The following is an 18,445-nucleotide window of genomic DNA, read 5'->3' as shown; positions in this document are numbered from 1 at the left end:
AGATGACATCACACCCTACCATGGAGTTGTATTGTGCAAATCATTTTTCAAGGGAATTTTAATAACATTTGGTTAATATACACTTAACATAATCCAACATCTCATTTACATCAATATTCATAAAAAATGTAACCGCTTATTTTATTTATTGTTTATCATGAGACATACAAAAACTAAATTACTATATAACACTATCTTACACAAATGTATCATAGGTCCATGCATCCGGAACAGTGTACATGAGACGATTATGAACATGCTATATTACTTATAAAGGCTGTATATTCCCTCAGAGAGAGAGAGAGAGATAATGATATGCATGTGTTTGGCGAGCCAGCATCCAACAGGTGACATATCTATGGTACTAGATAGCAAGGCCTGGGAACAAGGGAGCAATCCATAGGGTTCTGTATCTATCCATGGTAACAAACAAGGAGCAGGCTAGATGTCAGGCCAGCTAGCATCACTAAATGAACCATTAAAGAAGGCAGGCAGGGGAGAGAGGGGATGCTGGTCAGGGCACTAGAGGCTAATGGGGAGATATGGCAAAAACACACACACGCACACACGCACACACACACACACACACACACACACACACACACACACACACACACACACACACACACACACACACACACACACACACACACACACACACACACACACACACACACACACACACACACACACACACACACACGTGCACACACAAAAAGGGAAGACTAAATGGTTTAATAAAGGTGCTCTTTCACAAAGGTTGCTTATGAATGTGAGGAGATGTATTTATAGGATTCGTCCTATGAGATACTCTCACATTCATGCCATTTCAGAGCGAGAGAGAGGGAGAAAGAGAGAGAGAGAGCAGGAGGGAGAGAGAGAGAGAAATCAGGAGGGAGAGAGAGAGAGATCAGGAGGGAGAGAGAAAGAGAGATCGAGAGAGAGATATCAGGAGGGAGAGCGAGAGAGAGGGATCAGAGAGAGAGAGAGAGAGAGAGAGAGAGAGAGAGAGAGATATCAGGAGGAAGAGAGAGAGAGAGATCAGGAGGAAGAGAGAGAGAGAGAGATCAGGAGGAAGAGAGAGAGAGAGAGAGATCAGGAGGGAGAGAGAGAGAGATCAGGAGGGAGAGAGAGAGATCAGGAGGGGGAGAGAGAGTGGGAGAAAGAGAGAGATCAGGCGAGAGAGAAAGAGGGAGAGAGAGAAAGAGAGATCAGGAGGGAGAGAGAGAGAGAGACCAGGAGGGAGAGAGAGAGAAAGAGAGAGATCAGGAGGGAGAGAGAAAGAGGGAGAGAGAGAAAGAGAGATCAGGAGGGAGAGAGAGAGAAAAAGAGAGATCAGGAGGGAGAGAGAAAGAGAGAGAGATCAGGAGAGAGAGCGAGAGAGAGAGAGAGAGAGAGAGAGAGAGAGAGAGAGAGAGAGAGAGAGAGAGAGAGAGAGAGAGAGAGAGAGAGAGAGAGAGAGAGAGAGAGAGAGAGAGAGAGAGAGAGAGAGAGAGAGAGAGAAAAAGAGAGAGAGATCCGTAGGGAGAGAGAGAGAGAGAGAGAGAGAGAGAGAGAGAGAGAGAGAGAGAGAGAGAGAGAGAGAGAGAGAGAGAGAGAAAGAAAGAAAGAAAGAAAGAAAGAAAGAAAGAAAGAAAGAAAGAAAGAAAGAAAGAAAGAAAGAAAGAAAGAAAGAAAGAAAGAAAGAAAGAAAGAAAGAAAGAAAGAAAGAAAGAAAGAAAGAAAGAAAGAAAGAAAGAGAGAGAGATCAGGAAGGAGGAACAGTTTGCGATATTAGCCGTCACTTTTAACCAGACCCCTTGACGCATCCTTGTTTGTCTGTGAGTCTGCATTAATTAATAAAAGAATACATCCACATGTAAATATATAAATAATCCGGCATAGTGTAGGCCTCCTGCACTCCTTCCGCCTGCCTCTAAGAAGGCTGCACATTTGCATTGCACATAATTAGTGTGAGGCACATTGAGCCTGGTCCTGTGGGACGCCTCTGATAACCACTTCCTCTTCTATTAGGCATTGATTGCAGAGTGTCAGCTTGCTACAGCACATCTTCATTCTGGCTGGTCCGCCATAGGCTCCCTGGAAACACCACCGCTGCTGTGTTAGAGAGGGAGAGAGAAGGAGAGAGAGAGAGGGAGGAGGAAGAGGGAGAGGGAGAGGGAGAGGGAGAGGGAGAGGGAGAGGGAGAGGGAGAGGGAGAGGGAGAGGGAGAGGGAGGAGGATGCACTCAGCAGATGGACAGAGAGACAGACGGACTGGACAGACACGGAGACGCAATGAATGAAGTTATTAAATTGTTTCAGCTGAGAAAGAGGCCTCTCCTTCCTCCATATTGCCGTGATGTGTCCTATTCAATAGCAGAATCTGGGGCAATTTTAATGCTTTTGTACCTTACCACTGCTCCATTTCTCCCTCTCAGTTTAAAAATAGCTCTTAATTATAAGTGCAGTTTAAATGTCTCCAGTGACCTAGAAATGCAGGTTGGAGTGAGAGGGATTGTACGTCTCCGTTTTAAAAGAGCGAGACACTTTCTTCCTACTGTTCAATCTCTCTCTCTCTCTCTCTCTCTCTCTCTCTCTCTCTCTCTCTCTCTCTCTCTCCTCTCGCTCTCTTTCCCTCTTTGATTCTTCTTCCTGTTCTCCTCTCTTTTCTCTCCTTTCTTCATGTCTACCTCCGCATCTCTTTCTCTTTCTCCGCTGCGGTTCTTTCCCTCGGTGGGAGAATGAGTGGTGCTGGGCTTGGAGAGGAGTCAAGTCAGCGGAGAGAGAGAAGTAGAAGACGTTGGAGGGAGACTGCTGCTGTCTGCAGATTGGTTGTGTCATACAATACCTTCTGGGTGCTCCTCTTCTCTCCCAGAGACAGAGACAGAGAGAGTGTGATGTTGAGAAGCCTTGTGAAGATAGCTAGTGGATCAGAGCAGGACAGTACAGTAGAGGGTACCTGTGGGGAGGTGTGTTCAGGGACCTGAGGTTTGCACCTGGGGGTGCTGGCTGGTTGCCATAGAGATAAAGCATAAGGCCTGTTGAAGGGAAAGGAGGAAAGATGTGAGGCTGATGTGAGCTGGTGTCTCCCTCTCTCTAACTGCTCACCTGGAGGCATGTACAGGCGTGCGTTTCATCACTGAGGAGGCACACAAAACACTACTCAGGTGTAACCTGGGACCCCTTATTGTCAAGATCTGTGCTCCTGCACATCAAGTACGGCCCCACACTCCCCTAGCACCTCCCTCCTCATCCCTCCACCCCATATTCCCCCTTCTACCCCCATCGCTCCCATCTCCCCTTCCACCCCTTCCACCCCTCACCTCCCCCCTTCTACCCCACATCTCTCCCCATCTCCCCCTTCTACTATTATAAACTGGTAACCATCATAGGTAGAGCAGTAAAAATAAATGTTTTGTCACACCCGTGGTCTGATATACCACGGCTGTCAGCCAATCAGCTTTCAGGGCTCGAACCACCCAGTTTTATAATTGTCAATGAACAACTCATTCGCCCTGTGCTACCAGTGTGTTTACCATGCCATATAAGGATAGGAGGTGTCCTCCATTGTGATCATGAAGCAAAGCTCACTACAGTACAGTAGAGAACAATAGAGAACAGTAGACTTCAGTAGAGTACAGTACAGATGAATGGAGTGGCATAGAGAAGACCAGCTACAGTATAAGTGGAATAAAGTTAGAATAGAATAGAATAGATGATCAGAGAAAGATTGGACATAGTCAAGTAGGCCCTTCTTCTGGAGAGAATGGCGCCGGAGGAGATGGCTGCCGTTTTACGGGCTCCTAATCAATTGTTATATTGCGTGTGTTTTTTCACGTTATTTGTAACTTATTTTGTACATAATGTTTCTGCCACCATCTCTTATGACTGAAAAGAGCTTCTGGATATCAGGACAGCGATTTCTCACCTCGTATTGGACAAAGATTTTACCTCAAAAAGTTCTAAGGCTGCACCATCGAAAGCATCCTGACTGGTTGCATTACCACCTGGTATGGCAACTGCTCGGCCTCTGATCGCAAGGCACTACAGAGGGTAGTGCATACTGCCCAGTACATCACTGGGGCCAAGCTTCCTGCCATCCAGGACCTCTATACCAGGCGGTGTCAGAGGAAGGCCCTAAAAATTGTCAAGGACTCCAGCCACCCTAGTCACAGACTGTTCTCTCTGCTACCACACGGCAAGCGGTACTGGAGCGCCAAGTCTAGGTCCAAAAGGCTTCTAAACAGCTTCTACCCCCAAGCCATAAGACTCCTGAATTGCTAATCAAATGGCTACCCGGACTATTACACTTATTTTTCTTAAAAGGTTAAGGGCTTGTAAGTAAGCATTTCACTGTAAGGTCTACACCTGCTGTATTTGGCGCATGTGACAAATACAATTTGATTTGATTCACCCCCCCATTTCCCCCATTCTACCCCCCATCTCTCCCCATCTCCCCCTTCTACCCCCATCTCCCCCTTCTACCCCTACTGAACAGCCCTAGGCTCCAGCACCCCCTGCTAGCCCCACTCTCTAATTAAGCAATAAGGCACGAGGGGGTGTGGTATATGGCCAATTTACCACGGCTAAGGCTGTTCTTAATCACAACACAACACGGAGTGCCTGGATACAGCCCTTGGCCGTGGTATATTGGCAATATACCACAACCCCCCGAGGTGCCTTATTGCTATTATAAACTGGTTACCAACATAATTAGAGCAGTAAAAATAAATGTTTTGTCATACCCGTGGTATACGGTCTGATATACCACGGCTGTCAGCCAATCAGCTTTCAGGGCTCGAACCACCCAGTTTATAATTGTCAATGAACAACTAATTTGCCCTGTGCTACCAGTGTGTTTACCATGCCATATAAGGATAGGAGGTGTCCTCCATTGTGATCATGAAGCAAAGCTCACTACAGTACAGTAGAGAACAATAGAGAACAGTAGACTTCAGTAGAGTACAGTACAGATGAATGGAGTGGCATAGAGAAGACCAGCTACAGTATAAGTGGAATAAAGTTAGAATAGAATAGAATAGATGATCAGAGAAACATTGGATATAGTCAAGTAGGCCTAGAGATATGAGTAGTGTTAGATCACTAGGCAGCCTAACAAAGTAGCTAAAGCCAGCGGGGTACAGCTCTACTGTAACATGGCTGTGCAGCTGTACCTGTTGTCTTGTGTTAATGTGATACGTGTGTCACTGAGCTGAGGCCCACACTGCTGGCTGGCCATGGGGTCAGGGCGACCAAGACAGACAGACGGCATGGCTGCAGACTGAGGCTGACTTAGAAACTTCAGAGGAGGCAGTGTCTCGTAAAAATAAAGCCAGAGTTGAAGTCCTAACTCAGCCACCGGCCAATATTTTTTAATTTTTTTATTTTTTATTTCACCTTTATTTAACCAGGTAAGCCAGTTGAGAACAGGTTCTCATTTACAACTGCGACCTGACCAATAGACAGAGATGTCTCAGTGCCTAGGACATCATTGTACTAATGATGCCACAGAACAGTTACACTTCTAAACCAGTACAGGATGAGTTGTCACATTATTGATAAGTTAGGTACTTAGTAACTAACTTATCATACTAAAGTATGATAAGCTATCATACTGATAACTTATCATACTGATGTTATGTATAAAAATAAACCCAGTGGAATTCTTCATTGGGTGGCCGACTGACTCATTGTAACGTATTGTAACTCACTGGAACATTATCATCTATAATTGTTAAAAATCCACTTCCAAGCTCATATTCTATCTGTTCTTCTATTCTCTATCAGTAACCATTCTCTCCCTATCGTGAACTCTAAATCCTGCAAACAATGACATTGAAATCATTATCAACACTGGGGAGAGAATATGGGAATATTAAGTATCATGATAATTATTCAAAGCGAATTAGCTATTCTGCGCCTCGCCCTTATCGCCTGCACTGTCTCTCGACAAATCTAAAGGTGTCTAAACCTAAACCTGCCTCTATCCATTTGAAACGATTTTCAGCTGTGTAACATCCATGAAAACAGTGAAAGATAAGCTAAACCTCACTGCTTTAATAGCATTATAGCCGTTCTCGTGGTTGTTCAGTTGATGTCGTCTTTCTGTGCATTCTCTCTCTTTCTGCTCTTAGTCCCGGTGTGTGGTTGTGGTACTTTCACACTGTGACAAGTTAACATATACTATGTGCGCATCCTAGTCTCTGAATAGGCCTACATACTGCATGGAATGAATGGCAACATCTCATTGGTAAACTAAACCGTGACTGAATATTATGATCAACCCAACAATAAAACATTATACATTTTACAATAAATAACTACTACAGATGATTTGTTTTTATAACTAAAGAAATCGCTAAACTATTCATTTCAGCGTAATGGGTGGGCTACTGGAAAAACTGTCTTCACTGTATAGCATAGGCCTTGTTTTGTTTATATGATAACCGCCTTACAACAAACTCTAGGAGGTGTCACGCCCTGGCTCTGGGGACTCTTATATGCTGAGCCAGGGTGTGTAGGGTCTATGTTTTATGTTCTATGTTCAGTTTCTAGTTCATGTGTTTTCTAGGTTGGCCGGGGTGGTTCTCAATCAGAGGCAACGAGAATCAGCTGTTGCTTGTTGTCTCTGATTGGGAACCATACTTAGGCAGCCTGTTGTGCACTTGTGTTTTGTGGGATCTTGTTCCGTGTAGGTTTGTGTTATGACAGAGGACTTCACGTTTCGTTTTGTTGTTTTGTAATCATTGTTTAAGTACTCATTAAAAGAGATGTACGCATATCACGCTGCGCCTTGGTCCAATCATTATGACGATCGTGATAGAAGATCCCACCAATACAGGACCAAGCAGCGTGCCCAGGAGCAAACGCCGGAGGTAACGTTAGTGGATGTCCTCCTCGGTTGGGGGCAGATCACGGAGGAGGAGGCCGTCCGTTACCGGAGGGCGATGAAGGGGGAGACCCAGGCAGGAGAGGAGAAGCGGCGCCAACCGGGCCGTCGTCGGACAGTCGAGAGGCACCCCCAATAATTTTTTTTGGGGGGGCACATGGCATGGACGACGGGGCTGCTGGAGGCAGATAAAGGGCGAGTTTGTGGACGAGGAGAGAAGGCCACCAGGTTACGGGGGCCATTGGTCATTAGAAGGAAGGAAAGTGTAGAGGCACGTCGAGAGGTACTGAGGTGTGTTACCAGTCCGGTCCGGCCCGTTCCTGATCCCCGCACAAGGCCAGTGGTGTGTGTTCCCAGTGCGGTCCGGCCTGTTCCTGTCCCTCGCACCAAGCCTGTGATGCGCGTCGCCAGCCCGGCCCGGCCCATTCCTGCTCCCCGCACCAAGCCAATGGTGCGCGTCGTCAGCCCGGCCCGGCCCGTTTCTGCTCCCCGCACCAAGCCAATGGTGCGCGTCGCCAGCCCGGCCTGGCCTGTTCCTGCTCCCCGCACCAAGCCAATGGTGCGCGTCGTCAGCCCGGCCCGGCCTGTTCCTGCTCCCCGCACCAAGCCTATGGTGCGCGTCGTCAGCCCGGCCCGGCCTGTTCCTGCTCCCCGCACCAAGCCAGTGGTGCGCTTTGTCAGCCCGGTCCGGCCCATTCCTGCTCCCCGCACCAAGCCTGTGGTGCGCGTCGCCAGCCCGGTCCGGCCCGTCCCTGCTGCCCGCACCAAGCCTGTGGTGCGCGTCGTCAGTCCGGCACAGCCCGTGCCTGTTTCACCGGTGCCTGGTCAGGTACCGGTCAGCTGCTCCACACCGGAGCCTAAGCAATCCGCTCCACCGATGTCCAGTCCAGCTCCAGCCAGCGGGACCAGACCAGAGGCGCGACGGGGGGGTTAGAGGGTGGTGGTCACGCCCGGAGCCGGATCCGCCTCCGAGGCGGAATGCCCACCCGACCCCTCCCCTGTTAGGTTTATGTTGGCGCGGTCGCAGTCCACGCCTTTGGGGGGGGGGTACTGTCACGCCCTGGCTCTGGGGACTCTTATATGTTGAGCCAGGGTGTGTAGGGTCTATGTTTTGTGTTCTATGTTCAGTTTCTAGTTCATGTGTTTTCTAGGTTGGCCGGGGTGGTTCTCAATCAGAGGCAACGAGAATCAGCTGTTGCTTGTTGTCTCTGATTGGGAACCATACTTAGGCAGCCTGTTGTGCACTTGTGTTTTGTGGGATCTTGTTCCGTGTAGGTTTGTGTTATGACCGAGGACTTCACGTTTCGTTTTGTTGTTTTGTAATCATTGTTTAAGTACTCATTAAAAGAGATGTACGCATATCACGCTGCGCCTTGGTCCAATCATTATGACGATCGTGACAGGAGGCAGGTTGTTAGTCTAGATTGATATCCTGTCTGAACCTGTGACCTCTTTTTGTATGTCCATCGGCTGCCCTTCAATGACATTATGTACAAGGGAGAGGAGAGTCAACTGATACAGCTACTTAACATGGCCTCTCTCTCAGAGAAATAAGGAGGATGTATTGGTTTGTCCACGGGCGAGGCACTATTGACAGAAGTCGTAAAACAAAGTGAGAGGCTAGCGTTGTCCTCAGTAGCATAGTCCTGACAGTAAATAAAGTGATTTGTAGCCGCGGTTGAGACATACATGTAAACATCAACACCACCTAGCCAAGGCCTGGAAACACTGGGGTTAGACAGCAGTAAGACAATTAAGGGCCACTGTTACTGTGGAAGGAGCTTTGGGAGACAGCAATGAATCTTGACTAGATAAAGGTACAGTATAATAGAGAAGAATTGCCCACTGTCTTCACAGGTGGAGGGTGAAGTTGCCCCTTGATGCTGATCTTGGGTCAGTTTTGCATTGTCCCACTAATGGTCAAAGGGATATTTCGGGATTTTGACAACGAATTTTGACAACTTCCCCAGAGTCAGATGAACTTGTGGATACCATTTTTATGTCTCTGCATGCAGTTTGAAGAAAGTTACTAACTAGCGTTAGCGCAATTGCTAACTAGAGTCATTGGAAGTCTATGGTAACATCTAGCACACTAGTTAGCATTGGCTCTCGAAACTAACTTCCTTTATTCTGGATTCAGAGACATAAAAATAGTATCCATGAGTTAATCTGACTCTGGGGAAGTAGATAAAGTGCTTCATTGCCAAAATCCCAAAGTAATCCTTTAAGGTTAGGATTAGTGGAAGGAAGCTGATCCCAGATCTGTAACTAGGGGTGGGTCACTTAAAGACAATCCTCTTGGTTCCTCCACATTTTCCCCTCATACTTTCTGCTGGGAATGATGAATCAGAGTGTGGACCTTGCTTTGTTCTCCCCAGCTCCTTGCAACAGTACACCCACCCACCCACGCCCCTTCACCCCTCCGACAGTGGCCTCTCAGGGAGGGACATGAGTCAGTAGACCAGGCCAAAGGACTAGCAGGCTGGGACACAGGCCCGCTCTGTTCTCCTCTAAGACCCACACTAGGATGGACTACAGGCAGCCAAGCTACCTCTGTGTGTGTGTGTGTGTCCGGGGGCGGTGTGCATGTGTGTGTGTGTCCGGGGGCGTGTGTGTGCGTGTGCCTCTATTTCCAACAACACGACATCTGAGGAATCTTGCTTCCCATTAGATAGTTTCAGTTATTATATGGTAGTGGTCCAATATGAATTTAGAATGTGTCGGTATTCATTCATCAAATAGACAAACAAAGGATAAATCTATCAGGAGGCTGCTTGATGCCAGAGAGTTGATGACCAAGGGTTACTGGGTGAGCCATTCTATGAATGCCTGTGATATTTCCATTGATATGTTTCTTAGTTTGCTATCCAAAGGCTGAAAAGAAAGCATGGTACTAAAGTAAATAAATATCAGGACAAATTGCATGGAAGATTGATGGTTTATCTAAGCCATTTCAATGTAATAAGTTAAATATGTTTGACGTCCACCAATACGTAAGGTCAGATGGTATCATGTCACATGCTGTCTGGCCAACGGCACCGGCTGTATTAAGTGCAGTTCCTCACTAAAGTAATTATGATTTGACATGATCCGATTTTGTTTAAATGTATTTAGATTTGATATAGATCCCCATTGTTTTGACAACTTGATGATCAGTCCAACATAACCTTCATGTCAACTTGATGATCAGTCCAACAGAATCTTCATGTCAACTTGATGATCAGTCCAACATAACCTTCATGTCAACTTGATGATCAGTCCAACACAACCTTCATGACAACTTGATGATCAGTCCAACACAACCTTCATGGCAACTTGATGATCAGTCCAACACAACCTTCATGGCAACTTGATGATCAGTCCAACACAACCTTCATGGCAACTTGATGATCAGTCCAACACAACCTTCATGTCAACTTGGTGATCAGTCCAACATAACCTTCATGTCAACTTGATGATCAGTCCAACACAACCTTCATGTCAACTTGATGATCAATCCAACACAACCTTCATGTGAACTTGATGATCAGTCCAACACAACCTTCATAGCAACTTGATGATCAGTCCAACACAACCTTCATGGCAACTTGATGATCAGTCCAACACAAACTTCATGGCAACTTGATGATCAGTCCAACACAATCTTCATGACAACTTGATGATCAGTCCAACATAACCTTCATGGCAACTTGGTGATCAGTCCAACACAACCTTCATGGCAACTTGATGATCAGTCCAACACAACCTTCAAGACAACTTGATGATCAGTCCAACACAACCTTCATGGCAACTTGATGATCAGGCCAACACAATCTTCATTGCAGGCCCTTATTGTACTACACAACACAGAGATAGGGCCCCATTGCATATAATTACATTCCTCACATAGAGAAGGTTAATTAATGGGGAGGTTTTATAACCATTTATGATAACATAATATCAGCCACTAGGATAGAGCCAGCCAGACAGACAGATAGCCAGACAGAGACAGACAGATATCCATGCAGATAGCACAGAAGTGAAGCCATGCCCTGCAACTCCATCTCTCTCTCTACCGGGATAGACAGATGAGATGAAAGAGAGAGAGAGATGCTGTTTAATGACCTTGATAAGACCATGGATATGATCAGCCTTGTTAGACCAGGGACATGAACAGCCTTGGGGACAGACCCAGATGATGTTTCGCCGTGACAACACCAACAACGTGTTAACAAAAACAATGTTTTATTAACCCATCCACTCTTCGAAGGACACATATCTATAATTATTTTTTTACAGCTTTTCTGCTACATATACATACATTTTACATATAAATTTTTACATATACATTTTGCATACACATTTTGTTCATACATGGTAGTTTTATATAAAGCAATCACATAACAATAATACATTACCAAACATAAACTATTTAATCCCATACCTCAGCCACTCTCAGCCCATCCCACCTATCACCATAGACCACCCTCATTTGGTTTCCATGTGCCATATATCTTTCAATTGTGCTGTGATGTTTTCCATACAATTTGAACCTTTCTAATCGTATAGTATCCACAGATTGTGAGCTAAAGATTAAAACCTTTCCTACGAGTATTATTATATTATTTATTGACTGACTATGGCTTTCCAAATCACCCAACACTACTATCTGTAAGGTTAATTTTAAGTGAATGTTGTGTGATTTTTTAACCATTCCTGAACCTGTGACCAGAAACAAGCTACATAGGAGCAATACCAGAATAAATGATCTAGTGATTCTGTCTCTTTGCAGCAAAATCTATAGAGCTGAGATTGTTGTATGCCCCATACAGTGGGGAGAACAAGTATTTGATACACTGCCGATTTTGCAGGTTTTCCTACTTACAAAGCATGTAGAGGTCTGTAATTTTTATCATAGGTACACTTCAACTATGAGAGACGGAATCTAAAACAAAAATCCAAAAAATCACATTGTATGATTTTTAAGTAATTCATTTGCATTTTATTGCATGACATAAGTATTTGATCACCTACCAACCAGTAAGAATTCCGGCTCTCACAGACCTGTTAGTTTTTCTTTAAGAAGCCCTCCTGTTCTCCACTCATTACCTGTATTAACTGCACCTGTTTGAACTCGTTACCTGTATAAAAAACACCTATCCACACACTCAATCAAACAGACTCCAACCTCTCCACAATGGCCAAGACCAGAGAGCTGTGTAATAATATAATATAATATGCCATTTAGCAGACGCTTTTCTCCAAAGCGACTTACAGTCATGCGTGCATACATTTTTGTGTATGGGTGGTCCCGGGGATCGAACCCACTACCTTGGCGTTACAAGCGCCGTGCTCTACCAGCTGAGCTACAGAGGACCACGAGTGTAAGGACATCAGGGATAAAATAGTAGACGTGCACAATGCTGTGATGGGCTACAGGACAATAGGCAAGCAGCTTGGTGAGAAGGCAACAACTGTTGGCGCAATTATTAGAAAATGGAAGAAGTTCAAGATGACGGTCAATCACCCTCGGTCTGGGGCTCCATGCAAGATCTCACCTCGTGGGGCATCAATGATCATGAGGAAGGTGAGGGATCAGCCCAGAACTACACGGCAGGACCTGGTCAATGACCTGAAGAGAGCTGGGACCACAGTCTCAAAGAAAACCATTAGTAACACACTACGCCGTCATGGATTAAAATCCTGCAGCGCACGCAAGGTCGCCCTGCTCAAGCCAGCGCATGTCCAGGCCCGTCTGAAGTTTGCCAATGACCATCTGGATGATCCAGAGGAGGAATGGGAGAAGGTCATGTGGTCTGATGAGACAAAAATAGAGCTTTTTGGTCTAAACTCCACTTGCCGTGTTTGGAGGAAGAAGAAGGATGAGTACAACCCCAAGAACACCATCCCAGCCGTGAAGCATGGAGGTGGAAACATCATTATTTGATGATGCTTTTCTGCAAAGGGGACAGGACGACTGCACCGTATTGAGGGGAGGATGGATGGGGCCATGTATCGCGAGATCTTGGCCAACAACCTCCTTCCCTCAGTAAGATGGGTCGTGGCTGGGTCTTCCAGCATGACAACGACCCGAAACACACAGGCAAGGCAACTAAGGAGTGGTTCCGTAAGAAGCATCTCAAGGTCCTGGAGTGGCCTAGCCAGTCTCCAGACCTGAACCCAATAGAAAATCTTTGGAGGGAGCTGAAAGTCCGTATTGCCCAGCGACAGCCCCGAAACCTGAAGGATCTAGAGAAGGTCTGTATGGAGGAGTGGGCCAAAATCCCTGCAGCAGTGTGTGCAAACCTGGTCAAGACCTACAGGAAACGTATGATCTCTGTAATTGCAAACAAAGGTTTCTGTACCAAAATGAAGTTCTGCTTTTCTGATGTATCAAATACTTATGTCATTCAATAAAATGCAAATTCATTACTTAAAAATCATACATTGTGATTTTCTGGATTTTTGTTTTAGATTCCGTCTCTTGCAGTTGAAATGTACTTATGATAAAAATTACAGACCTCTACATGCTTTGTAAGTAGGAAAACCTGCAAAATCGGCAGTGTATCAAATACTTGTTCTCCTCACTGTATATATAGCATTCTGTTGGTGGTAATAATTATGTATAATAATTTTAATAAGTGTTGAATCAAGTGTTGTTTTTTGTACCAGTTCATGAACCATGTGCCATGGAATTGTTACATCGAAAATCTCTTCCCATTTATTTTGCAGCCTGTATAGCACAGCGGGCAACATGTATGTCCTCAAATGAAACTGGTATATTGTTCTATTTATGCCAATTCCTTTCAGCCAATATGTATCTTTAATATATGGCAGGCAAACAAGTTCCCTACCTTCTCCCTTTTTTTGTATTAAGCAGACATTCCCATATATTTTCAATAGCTGCATATGTGACAGAACTCCCCCATTTATATTCATGATATTATTAATAAATATAATACATATCTTTTTTTTTTATCCATAAAGAATGGTTTTTTATTAATCTGTATATTTGAGTTTAACCATAACATTTGTTGTAATATTTGTTCTATCTTTTCTGGAGGATAAAACTGAAATTGTAACCAGCTATGTATGGCTTGTTTAAGAAAGGGCGATACTTTAAACAAAATTTCATTTTCAATTAATGAGAAATTGTAATCTGTATAAAGGCAAAAAGGCCATTTTGGAACAAAGGATGAGCCTTTTTAACTACTCTACTGGAGGACCATTTTGGGTTTAAGTATAACTTATGAATGAGTGAAGCTTTTAGTGAGAGGTTTAAAGCTTTAATATTTAATACATTTAGCCCCGCAAACTCATATTCATTATATAAATAGGCACATTTAATTTTGTCTGGATTAGCGTTCCAAATAAAATGAAATATTTTTTGCTCATATTTTTAAAAAAATTAGTCGTCTGGAGTAGGCAGCGCCATTAGTAAGTAAGTAAACTGTGATAGGACCAAAGAGTTAATCAATGTGATTTTTCCATGAATAGACAAGTATTCACCTCTCCATGGTTGCAAATTCTTATCTATGTTTGCTAACTTTCTATTGAAATTGATTGTGATAAGTTAATTTATATTTTTTGAGATGAGAATACCAAGTATGTCTACTTCACCATCCGCCAATTTTATTGGTAACCTACAAGGTAGTGTAAACACTGTGTCTTTTAACGATCCAATACGTAATATGGTACACTTGTCATAATTAGGTTTTAGTCCAGAGAGGATAGAAAAGGGATCAAGATCTTCAATGAGATTGTGCAGGGATCCAGATCGCGGACTTAAGAAAAAACTTGAGTCATCGGCATACATTGTTTTATCCCCTGGATTTCTAACCCTTGATGTTCTTGTTGGATCTCATTTTAATAGCTAGCATTTCAATGGACAGCCTTGTTTTACTCATCCTAAAAGCTCAATACTTTTGAGAAGTAACCATTATTTCCTATTTTACACCTGGGGTTGCTGTACATAACTTTAATCCATTGTATAAGAGATTCACCGAAATTAAAGTAATCCAGACATTTATATATACATTCTAGTCGTACTTTATCAAACACCTTTTTTAAAATCTGCTATGAAGACCAGGCCTGGTATCTTTGATGTTTCATCATGTTAAATTGTTTCAAGTATATGTCGTATATTATCTCAGATGTATCGTCCATGTAAAAAACCTGTCTGATCAAGGATGAACAGTATCTGGTAAAACCTTTTAATTCTATGTGCTATGCATTTCGCCAGGATTTTCGCATCACAACATTGAAGTGTAAGAGGCCTCCAGTTTTTAAATGGACTGGATCTTTATACTTACCACCTGGGTCCTGTTTTAGTAGTAATTAAATCCGACCTTCTTGTTGAGTACCTGAAAGTCTACCATTTCTATATGAGTAATCAAAACATGCTAATAATGGATCTTTGAGTACATAACAGAAGGTCTGATATACCTCTACTGTTAAACCATCAAGCCCTGGGGTTTGTCCAGACTGAAAATATTGAATTGCCTCAAAAAGTTCCTCTTCTGTAAATTGGCTTTCACTCAGGTCTTTCTGTACATTGGCTTTCACTCAGGTATTTCTGTACATTGGCTTTCACTCAGGTCTTTCTGTAAATTGGCTTTCACTCAGGTCTTTCTGTACATTGGCTTTCACTCAGGTCTTTCTGTAAATTGGCTTTCACTCAGGTCTTTCTGTACATTGGCTTTCACTCAGGTCTTTCTGTACATTGGCTTTCACTCAGGTCTTTCTGTACATTCTCCTCAGGTCTTTCTGTTCTTTCCAGGTCTTTCTGTACATTGGCTTTCACTCAGGTCTTTCTGTACATTGGCTTTCACTCAGGTCTTTCTGTACATTTGTTAAATTACATTATTATTAGGAAATAAATCCTTACATTTAACATCATTCCGTGGAAATGGAGGAGACTGAAAAGAAAACGTATGCTTAAAATATTTTGCTTCCTCTTTCAAAATATAATTTGGTGAATCATGGATGACTCCATCATTTGTAACGACTTTCTGAACATGATTTTTGGTAGCATTTCTATGTTGAAGATTTTAAAAAAAATGTGTGCATTTTTCAAAAATGTCCATCCAATTCGCTTTATTTAAAAAAATTATACATTACACTTTATCGTTCTTGAATAAGTACCTCCAATACTTTTAGTTTTTCCTCTAACCTATTTTGTGCCTCTATAGTCCAGTTTCCATTACCATCTACCTGCACTGTTATTTCCTCTATTTCCTTTATTAGTCTAACCTCTTTTGACCTAAACAGCTTTTGTTTTAATGATGAATATTGTGTTGAATGGCCTCTAAAAGTACATTTAAAAGTGACCCATACAATAAGGGGATCTGCTGTACCTACTGTATGTTGTGCAGAAAAAAGTCAATTATGAATAATTTTGTCTTAGTTAAGAACAAATTGTCATCTAACAGGCTTTGATTACATTTCCAATATCCCTGTCCACTTGGAAATTCTGTAAGAGTTATATGGAGGCCAATTAGATGGTGGTCTGATCGCATTCGATCTCCTATTAATACTATTTTTTTTTTATACCTTTGATGCCAGCAAGAATGAGACCAGGAAGTAATCAATACGGCTAGTTTGATTAAGCCTCCTCCATGTATATCTCACTTGGTCAGGATTTTTCAGCCTCCATATATCCACTAGTTCTAATGTATCCATGATATTTGTGATCTCCTTAATCGCTTGAGGGTGATAGTTTGTAGTGTGATTTCCTTTACGATCCATTGAGGTACTTAAAACCGTATTATAATCTCCCACCATAATAATAGATTCATTCGTTGCTCGTGAGCTCAATAGATTATTATATATATTTTTGAGGAAGTGTGGATCGTCATTATTTTGCCCATATAGATTAATTCGCCAGATCTGTTTTTGGTCCAATAGCATATTTAAAATAATCCATCTTCCTTGAGGATCTGTATGCACAGTTTGCACAATCGGATCAACATTTTTATTAATTAGTATAATCACCCCTTTTGAGTTTCTTTGCCCATTACAAAAATATATGTCTCCCTCCCAGTCCTTTTTCCACCCAACCTCATCTATATTTGTAGAGTGAGTTTTCTGTAAACAATAGATATTATATTCTTTCTCTTTTAGCCAGGTAAAAATGTATCTTCTTTTTTGTAACTGGCTATACTTATTTCCTCCCTTTCCATAATGATACCCACGTTTCTATTATACTTACCACAAGCAATGTTTGTAAACTTACCATTAAAAAGCACCATGATGATTAAGTGTCCATATAGCTGTACCATAATATTTGCACTGTTAAGCATACTGGAGCTGCAACTTTGTAAACCTCCAATTGTCCTAATATTCCACCCATTAAAACCTCCCCCCATATCTAGGTCTGTTGTCACTAAGACCATCAGACCATCTCCCTGACTCATGACGCACCTTTGCGTCCTAAGGCAAACCCTTGGCCGCCAATTGGCGTAGGCCAGAGGGAAATATGGGCAGTCCCATGAAAACACAATTCAATACTGCCATCCTTCACTAACACATTCAAAGTCCCGTAGGTCTATTGCAAAATTAGAAAAAATGAAGAGAAAAATAACCTAATTATATAACAACAAAGTTTTGGTGACACGAGCTGAGAAGCCTCAAGTTCTTGACTAGCGAGCTCCTCACATTAGTGTTGTTGTTGTTGGCGTAAAGCGGATGGTGTGCGCGTGCGTGTGGGTGCACAGGGTAAAGTGCGAAGACGTCCTGGTCGAGGCCTTGTTCAGTGACAGAGTGTGATATGAATCTAATGAGTGATAACCAACACGCAGATGGGGCTGCTGCCTGGCCACAGTGAACTTTAATCAGCTTAACGGAGCTGATAGTTATCAGCTGTTTGAGGCAAACATCAAACATACCCACACACACTCACACTGACAACACAGGCCTTAACGCACAGAGAGGGATCAATGAGCCTGCCTAAGCATGAACAATCACAGGGAGACACAGAGGCCTACATACATAGGCATGCATCACACTTTTTCACTCGTTCACCCACCCACACTCACTCATTCACTCACTGACTCACTCACTGACTCACTCACTGACTCACTCACTCACATCCGTACTAGCATACTACTTATAAAGGATGCCCAATACAATGCTCCATGCTTCATTCTACGTGGCATGCTAGTGTGAGAGAAACAGTGAGGATGAATGTAGAAGAGAGAGAAATAGAGAAAGAGAGAGAGATATTGAAAGAGTTAGAGAGATATAGAGAAAGAGAGAAAGTGAGATAAAGAGAGAGGGAGAGAGAGAGAGATAGACAGACAGAGAGAGAGATAGAGAGAGAGAGAAAGAGAGAGAGAGGGAGAGATAGAGAGAGAGCAAGAGCGAGTGAGAGAGAGAGAGTGAGAGAGAGATAGACAGAGAGAGAGAGAGATATATATACTGTATATATATATATATATAGAGAGAGAGAGAGAGAGAGAGAGAGAGAGAGAGAGAGAGAGAGAGAGAGAGAGAGAGAGAGAGAGAGAGAGAGAGAGAGAGAGAGCAAGAGAGAGAGAGCGAGAGCGAGAGAGAGAGAGAGAGAGAGAGAGAGAGAGAGAGAGAGAGAGGTGCAGGC

Source organism: Coregonus clupeaformis, chromosome 16 (genome assembly GCF_020615455.1).
Source record: "Coregonus clupeaformis isolate EN_2021a chromosome 16, ASM2061545v1, whole genome shotgun sequence".
Lineage (NCBI taxonomy): Eukaryota > Metazoa > Chordata > Actinopteri > Salmoniformes > Salmonidae > Coregonus > Coregonus clupeaformis.
This window is presented reverse-complemented; position numbering follows the sequence as displayed.